Raw genomic sequence first — 9804 nt, 5'->3', positions numbered from 1 at the left:
TTGGTCATACTTCTCTCCCCTAAGTCCCACGAAGCAGGGAGACTGTTGCCAGCAGCCTCCCTGAAAATAAGAAAAACTAACATAAGTCTTTTCAGAGAAACTCAGTAGAGCTCCCCTGTAGTGCATCCAGTCTCACTGGGCACAATTCTAAAACTGAAGTCTGGAGGAGGGGCATAGAGGGAGGAGACAGTTCACACCCTTTGAAAGTCTTAAAGTGCCCATGTCTCCTGCGGATCCAGTCTATACCCCAAGGTTCTTAATGTGACCCCAGCATCATCTAGGACGTATGAGAAAACAAATAACGCACACATGAGGAGGAGAGAACTAAGGAAGCTATAAGGAGAAGAGGGGAGGGGGGGTTGAAAGGTAAGGTAGTAAAGGCATATTGGATAAACTACAACCTTATACATATTCATTAATGTACCAGTAGTTAGAAGTAGAAGAGCTCTAACAGAAACCACAAAGCTTATCTAAAGCCACACCACACTGGATATGCCCAATCTCATTTGATTTTTGAAGCAAAGCAGTATTGGACTTTGTTAATACATGGATGGGAGACTGCTTGGTAGTATCAGATTCTTTAGGTGTTTTTAAACTACCAACACCATTTTCTTGGTACATTTAATTTTTACATGTATTCTTTTATGTACCAGAAGTTAGAAGTAGAAGAGCTGTAATAAAAACCACCAGCTCATCTACAGCCACAGCACACTGGATTTGCCCAATCTCTCCTGATCATGGAAGCTGAGCAGTGTTGGTCCTGGTTTTAGTACTTGGATGGGAGACCACCAGGAAATACCAGGAGCTGTGTGTATTTTTACAATACTAACACCGTTCTCTTGATGCATTCCATTTTGAAACATTGGGGCAGATCTATTAAGCCTGGTGAACTGATAAAGTGCAAGGTGATAAAGTACCAGCCAGTCAGCTCCTAACTGTCATTTTTCAAACCCAGCCTGTGACATGGCAATTAGGAGCTGATTGGCTGGTACTTTATCACCATGCAAATTATCATTTCACCAGGTTTAATAAATTGTCCGCTTACTCATTTATGTACGAGTAGTTAGAAGTAGAAGAGCTCTAACAGAAACCACTAAGCTCATCTACAGCCCAATATCACCTGATTTTAGGCCTGGTTTGTTCTTGGATGTGAGACCACCTGGGAATACCAGGTGCTGTAGGTAGTTTTATACTACCAACACCGTTCTCTTGATGCATTCTATTTTGAAACTTATTCATTGATGTACCAGTAGTTAGAAGTAGAAGTTAGAAACAGCAAAAATCATCTACAGCCGCATCACACTGGATATGTCCAATCTCATCTGATGTTGGAAGCTAAGCAGTGTTGTGCCTGGTTAGTTTTTGGATTTCAGGTCCTGCCTTCTGGTTTGGCCACGGCACCTCGGAAATTCACCAAGGTCATGGCCGTGATGACGACCCTTCACCATCGGTGGACCAGGGAGGAATCTCTCCTCCCGATAAACATTCTGGAATTGCAGGCAGTGTTCAATTCATTGACACTGGCCCTGCCTCTAGTACAGAACAGGCCTGTTCAAGTACAATCGGACAACGCCACCACAGTAGTGTACACAAATCATCAAGGCGGCACTCGAAATTGCATAGCAAAGCTGGAAGTATCAAAAATCCTCAGTTGGGTAGAACGTCATCTGCCAGCAATATCGGCAGTGTTCATTCCCGGAGTCCTCAACTGGGAAGCGGATTTCCTCAGTCGTCAGGACGTTCACGCTGGAGAGTGGAGAGGCCGCAGCAGAAATGTCTGCACTGGTGTCAGTAGGTGACTGAGGCAGGGATGACTGGGAGATAGTGGGTGACTGAAGCATGTATGAGTGGGAGATAGTGGGTGACTGAGGCCGGGGTGACAGAGATAGTGGGTGACTAAAGCAGGGGTGACTGGTATAGTGGGTGACTGAGGCAGGGGTCGCAGGTATAGTGGTTAACTGAGGCAGCGGTGACTGGGAGATAGTGGGTAACTGGGGCAGGGGTGACAGGGAAAGTGTGTGACTCAGGCAGGGGTGATAGGGAGATAGTGGGCAGCAGATCACTGCCTTGCTGATAGCAGCACATCCCTGCTTCACTGACAGCAGCACATCCCTGCCTCACTTATAGCAGCACATCCCTGCCTTACTGACAGCAGCAGATCACTGCCTCACTGACAGCAGCAGATCACTGCTTCACTGACAGCAGCACATCCCTGCCTCACTGGCAGCAGCAGATCCCTGCCTCACTGGCAGCAGCAGATCCCTGCCTCACTGGCAGCAGCAGATCCCTGCCTTACTGACAGCTGTATATAGGGCCTAATTCAGACCTGATCTCTGCTGTGCATATTCACACAACAGGAGATCAGGTCTGAAGTGTGTGTGTGTGCTGGTGCCGCAGTGCACCGGCACATGCCAGAGATGCGATCAGCATCTCTGCCCAGTGAGCGCCTCTGCCAACACATACTTATCTTGCATATGAGATCTCTTGATCATAAAGATAGTTCTCACAGGGTGAGGTTCAGCCATTACATTTTAAAGTAGGAAGGTACAAATTACATATTCAAATTACATATATGTGCTGGATTCAAATGTTTTCCCCCCTTCCTTTCTCAATTGTGCCCATCAGCAGCTATTCTAATGTGGCTGCCAATTGGTGTGACACATTAATTTCTTCTGTGGGGTACACTGGACTCCACAAGGATTCACATTGGGGTGTAGAGTAGGATCTTGATCTGAGGCACCAACAGGCTCAAAGCTTTTGACTGTTCCCAAGATGCTCAGCGCCCCCTGCTCTATAACCTCGCTTCCATGAACAGGGAGCTCAGTTTGTAGTTGGTGCCTTCAGTAGCAGGCCTCAGGCAGCCTATTCTTAGCTATTAATTTTGACAAGAAAATAAGAACTTTTTTTATAAGAATCTACAAGGGCTGCAGCAGGCTAGGTCTAATAGACATCTTTACTGCAGCTCCATCACTCCCAGCGGCGCAGTATACTCCCGTGCCCTGGTTGCTGGGTCACTGCAGCGGAGGCTCCGGTTTCTTCCTAAGGTCAGTCACACACACACCGCCCTCCGGGATCACGAGGCCGCTGATGAAAGGGAGGTAAGGGGCTTCTGTGCCCACACTATACCGAGATCCAGCGTGGCTGTAGGGGGCGGGCCGTGTGCGCACTGGCGTGGACACTGATTACTGGGCAGCCGCTCCACTAGCCACCAGGGACAGTTAAGGAGCACAGCTCTGGGGGTTTTTCTCCTATATTAACCCCATTTTGTACTACCTGCAGTGCATTGTGATAGGTAATAGAGCCTGATTCAGGTTGGATTGTAATCGCAAAGAGCTGCGCATTGGAAAATTCAGGGCTATGCCGTGTAGATGATGGCCTAACAGGAGGCTTTAAAATTTTCTTTCTAGTGTCCTTCGTTTGGAATTTTAAAGCCTCCTGTTAGGCCATCATCTACACGGCATAGCCCTGAATTTTCCAATGCGCAGCTCTTTGCAAAAGAGAGATATTGGCAAGGAAAAGCTGTCTTGTACCTTTGCATTTTTCTCCCAAACGAAGGACACTAGAAAGAAAATTTTAAAGCCTCCTGTTAGGCCATCATCTACACGGCATAGCCCTGAATTTTCCAATGCGCAGCTCTTTGCAAAAGAGAGATATTGGCAAGGAAAAGCTTTCTTGTACCATTGGATTTTTCTCCCAAACGAAGGACACTAGAATGAAAATTTTAAAGCCTCCTGTTAGTGCTTCATCTACACGGTATAGCCCTGAATTTTCCAATGCGTAGCTCTTTGCAAAAGAGAGATATTGGCAAGGAAAATCTGTCTTGTACCTTTGCATTTTTCTCCCAAACAAATGTAGTTTGTTTTTGTCAATTACCATTTTAATAATAGGGTAAAAAAAATTAAGTAGATTTTTGAAAGAAAACAATACTGTCAATATACTATTAAAACAAATTAAAATGGTAAAAGTTATTGTACTTTAAGAAAACATAAAAGAGCTAACATATCAATCCCAGTTTTGGATTACTTTAATTAACAAATGTCAAAGTCAGAAAAATATCTCTATGCACACTACCATATTTGCACCTCACACAGGTCCGTGCTGCGCATGGTACGCTCTCCCGTGCGTGCGCATACTCACAGTCGCGGGCACCCGCAGGCGCACGGTATGCGTATTTACGGTAGAGTTTATGTGATCGTAGCGTGCGACTCAATCGTTACATATTTTCAGTAATAATGTATTTTGTAGATCATGGTCCCTTTGATAGATTCGGAAAGTTTAGTTAACATAGCATGTTCCTGAACAGAGAGATCCCTCTTTGTATTGTACGAATGGTCTAACAGGGGTCATACAGTAGTGTTTGGTACCCATCGGAAGAGTATTTAAATAGCAATATTCCGGTGTTGGTTTGGAGCGGATTAGTCGCTCGTGCGAATAGTTATGGACATAAGAAGTTTATGTCCATTTACTATTATTTGTTCTTACTTAGTCATGCGGCGGGAAACCCAGTATCCCACCCACCTGAACAGTTGGAAACAGTCACAGCCCACCTGTATGAATCAACCTATGACCTTTTGTTATAATGCGAAGCCGAATTCCTGTGTCCAATGAACAATGAGATTGTAGGGACCATTGAATTGTATTGTGTGTGGAGCATAAATAAGACAAGCCTGTGGCATCCAGCACTCACTTCTCTTCAAACGGTTCTCATTGCTGATAATCGGGAGCTGGATGTCCAGAGGCGCTTGCGATCGTTTCCCCTTGTGCGTAAGTTTTCTCCGCAATCATATTGTCTTGATGTTATTGTAAGCCATCTCTCTCTCCTCTCTTTTTCCCTTATTTTCCCTTGATTGTATTGTATTGTATTGTATGGTATTTCCTGTGTAGTTATTTGGTTAGTTAGTCTATGTTATATTGTAGTGTATGCTTTGTAATGTGATTCTTTTGCAAGTATAATAGTCATAATACATACAATAGGTTTTGGACCCTAAGCCCAGGTATCTGTGTATTTCTTATAGTGTTAAGTATTCCCTGAGCGTCGGTGACGCCCAAGCAGCTTTGTAGTTAATCAGGTTACACCAGGTTGCATTTACACTCTATCACCACACTAAGGTTTACTGTATATTTCGTTGTTAAAGGTATAGATATAAAGGTTTAACGTTATAAGCGTCTGCAATAGCGTGCCTGCCTGTGATCTCTGGGCCGTAAGCGAACGTGACGCTTGAGCGTCTCGACTACGGTTGAGCGATCGTTACGCAACTTGCGTACCCTTACGGTACTTCTTACGTAGATAGCGTACAGTGTTCTTAGACCTCTTAAAGGGTAATATATAAGATAAATATTTAGCTTTATCAATTGGGGGCCGTCCAGTCCTTCACATATCTGCACTAGGTAGATCAGCAGACATTATCCATCAGCAAAGGGCGGGAGGTTGTATCCCTCGTAGTGCTGACGGGATAAGCGTCTGCTTCGCTTAGGTAAAGGGTGCTGAAGGAATCCGGGAACCGGAGGTAAGAGCAAAACGCTAGTGTCTTTTAAAACTGTTTATTTTTCTGTCTTGCGTACACACGCACGCACACATATATATCTGCATTTCTTTTTCATTTATGTATTTTCGTATATCACTCTCCTGTTTGCCAGGTTTATAGTTGATAAACGTGCTAAAAGAGATTTGCCGTTATTTCATAATTTAAGAATAGAGGTAATATAGTTAAAGTATAGACAAACACACAGTTTTTGCCTGGGAGATAAGGCGAAGTCAGTGTGTTGTGTGGTAGATGATCAAGGATCAATCTACATTGATAAAAGTATAAATTGTGTTACGGTGGATCTTTGCTTTGCGTACACGTGTCTCTAACAAAGACTTGCGTACACAATCCAAAGGCCGACGCACGCAGCGTATATTACGCAACGGAGCGTCTGTGTACGCCCACGTAACTCAAACCACAAGTTGATTTTAACAGGCGATAAATAGCGCAACGCGATAAATAGCGCAACGCGGTAAATAGCGCAAGGCGATAAATAGCACAAATTGATTTCAGCTTTCCAAAACTTAGTTTAAATACCTTACTTTACTGTAATACCTCTGGGGAGAGCTATCAGACTACGGGAAATGATTTTTCTGATCAGAAAACTATAAGAATGATAGTGGGTTGAAAACGATATGAGTGTATTGAATCCCGCTTTGTGGACTTTGTGGTCTATGTGATAAAACGGTATTAAATCCCGCTTTGTGGACTTTGTGATCTGTGTGATCTATGAGCACGGCCTGAAGTGAAAACGTGCAACAGAGTGTGATAAAGTTTTCGTTGTGTTACGCTCTGGCTGTTTTGGAGCACAGTAGGGAGACTCCAATGATCCTACCATTTATGGGCAACAAGTGTCTATAAGTGGTACGATTGGACCGCACGGTTGTATGTGTGACCAATAACGCAACGTGATATGAGGTCGTATATCCATGCGTAAATCTTGCCCTCATACGTGTTGTAGGGAGCACATGCAAGCGTGATTTGTGTAAAGAAAAAGGAAGGGAATTTTCTCAGGAAAATCTCTAGAGATAGGGCCTGCAACGGCTACACGTGTCTGCTAGAAGGCGGATCGGAGATACCCGGAGCAGAAGAAGTTCAGTGGAAGAGCTTTAAGGATTTCCAACGAAGTTCTGTGTTTGGTGCATTTTAGGAAGTTTTTCTGTGTTAAAGAGGTCCACAATGGCAGCCAAGTGCACAACACAGAGACGGTCGGCAGTCAGGATTCAGACTCCAGAGGCTTGCAGACCCCGAGGGTCTGCTCGGTTAGTAATGTGGGGGAAATATGGTCCCCACACTGAGACCTTTTGTGATGAATGGACACGAATGACTGCGGGGGATAAGGCACCATTTCCCGGGATAGGTAGTTTTGACTCAGAGGTGTTGCATAATTTAAGGAGAAGGATATGTCTCATTAAATCAGCAAAGAGACGAATCAAGCATTATGATTGTTTGCAGATATGGCTACAGGAAAGTGACATGCAAAGAAATGTAACTTACATACCTAACTTTCATCTTGAGAGGAGAGACATGGCAATGGAGGGGATTGTGGTTGCGGAGAAAAGCACAAGGGTGAACAATAAAAACGCTCTTAGCAACTGTAGTATAGATGATAAGAATAAGTGTAATAAATGTAACAATGCTAATTGTAATACTGTTGAATGTACAACTATTAACCCATGCAAGTCGCACCCCATGTTAAACTTTCCTCAGGAACACCAACAAGAAAACGAGCCCAGAACGATGTCGGCACCTTTTCCAGCAGCCATCACACAAGACATCCAGGTGGACACGACCAAATCGGTAAAGACTGTAATCAAACCCCCTAACGGAGGGTCTGGTGAGGTCGTGTCCACAGGTACGTATGGTATTATACATTACGCACAAACAAATGTACCTCATATTGTAGAATCAATTCAGAATGACGTTACTGGACTTAATCCTGTCAGGGTAATTGCAGTACCAAATGGGAAAACTGACTCTTCAGGAGTCACCCCCGTCAGGAACATCGCCATGTACTGCCCTTTTTCCCGAACAGAATTAAGAACAATTCTGTCTGAATTTCCTGATCCCAGGAAAGACTTAGTTGCTTGTCAAAGATACATTAGAGTGCTAGGACACACTGCAGAGCCAAATAACAAAGATTGGAGGACAGTTTTGAGGGCATGTTTACCCCCCGATGTTGATTCATTGAAATTTATCGCTGATTGTAAGCTAGATGAGGAAGTGCCACTAACAAACGAGTATAACCAAGATAATGTAAAAAGAATCAATCTACAGTTGAAAGAATATTTTCCTACAGTAGTAAAGTGGAATAAAATCTTTACAATAAAACAAAAAGAAGGTGAATCCGCATCAGAGTATTTTCACCGGGCTCTGCAGGATATGGCTAGGTACACTGGTATAGATGACATTGAAACTAATGTACACCACAGAGAGGTAGCTGTGTCCGTATTAATGAACAACTTAAAAGACACACTAAAAATTAGGGTACAAACTTCCATACCACATTGGAGAGGTATCTCGGTGGCGGCATTAAGAGAGTCCGCTATCGAGCATGACCGAAATATCCAAAGAACCAGGGAAGCGCAGGGAGAGCGGTTGATGGCACTGAACATCCAAGCACTAGAGGATACATCAAGTCGACCGGAATCCCAGGCCCCTAGCACATGGAGAAAGCCAAGGATTTGTTATCATTGTAGAAGAGAAGGGCATTATGCCAGCAACTGTAATAACCCACATAAAGTCAGACCCCCTAGACCAAGAAATGAGCAAAATTATAACACACACCATTATAATCAGAGATCAGACAGGAAGAATTTTGGCCCACACCCATGAGATATAGTCAGGAAAGGTGATTATTAGGACTGATGGTAAGCCTGAGGTAACGGTTAATAAATTGGGAGGTCATTCACTAAAGACACAGGAATGACCAGGTGAAACGTTGTAAATGTATTTGTGAAGAAAAATGTTTTTCTCTCTCTCTCTATCCCCATCTCTGATGATTATTGGTAAGAATTCACACATTGCATATCCACTTGGTCCTTGCAGAAGTCTACCAAACCCCAGCATGACCTATCCGCCACAATGTATTTCTGGCCAGATACAAACAGTGGAGTAATGCAGGTGCTGGTGGGGAGGGACTGTTCAAGGAGACCATTAGACACGTAGATATGACAGCCTGATAATGCTAACAATGTTTTCTTAATGTTGAAAAATGTTTGATAAAAATGCTTCGTTTCTCGTTTCCTATTGTTGTTTGTTGTTGAGTTATGCACATGAAGCGTTCTCCCTCTCTTTTGTTTTTTTGACTCTCTCTCTCTCTTCTCACTCATGTTTTCATGGTTTAAAGATGGTATGTCACCCCTCAGTTGGACCAATGGTAATGCCAGATTTTTGCTCCTTACAGAAAGATCGCTGGTTAGGAAGGAATATTGCATCACCAGAATGTTCGTTTGGAAGACTGAGAGATAGCACCTTTGAGATGACAGCAGAACAAGAAGAACTACAAGACTAGAGAACTTATTATCGTAACAAGTTCTCTCCCCCACAAACTGTTTTCTTATACCCCCTTTACAAATTTCTTCTTTTCTCCTCCTGTAAGATGGACTTGCCCCAAGAGACTGTGATATGGATTTTCATGTTGACCCTGATGTTGACCAGAACAGTCTGTTTCGGTGAGAGTACCAGTGAGGTCGAGAAAGGATCCAGAAAGGTTCTGATGACTGAGACGGAGGTGTAAATTTCCAATAGCAACCCAATCACCAAGCAAAGGCGAGTACCGGAAACGATCCAGCAGCCATGTTATCTGTAAACATTTTTCTTTTAAGGATTGTTGGCTGAAGAAAACTGTATCTGTAGGCTCTGTAACAATGTCATTGAGGATGGGTGCATTAAGAAATGCCAATCCAGTTTTAATATCCATATGGACCGGCATCCATTGAGTGACTATCACTCCTTAGTGGGTAGTGTGTTAAACAAAGCAGATTGTTGGGTTTGCTCTCAAGTACCTCAGGGTCATAGCAAATCAGGGCTAGTACCATTTCCTTTAACGATAGGGGAGGTACTTGAGTTAAGTGGTGGGAGACCGGTGGACAGGAGGTTTAACATCTCCAGTCCTCCTAGTTTAAAGCTCCACCAATACCACGTGGATAGGTCCCTATTATGTTTCAACATCTCCAATCCCAGAAAGCCGGGAAATTGGGAAGTGTCATGGAGTAACCAAACCATGACCTTTTCGCATAGAGCAGATAGAATGCCTACAGATACAGAGCTTGTACGC

The sequence above is a fragment of the Pseudophryne corroboree genome, chromosome 8 (assembly GCF_028390025.1).
Source record: "Pseudophryne corroboree isolate aPseCor3 chromosome 8, aPseCor3.hap2, whole genome shotgun sequence".
Lineage (NCBI taxonomy): Eukaryota > Metazoa > Chordata > Amphibia > Anura > Myobatrachidae > Pseudophryne > Pseudophryne corroboree.
Note: the sequence above shows the minus strand (reverse complement) of the source record.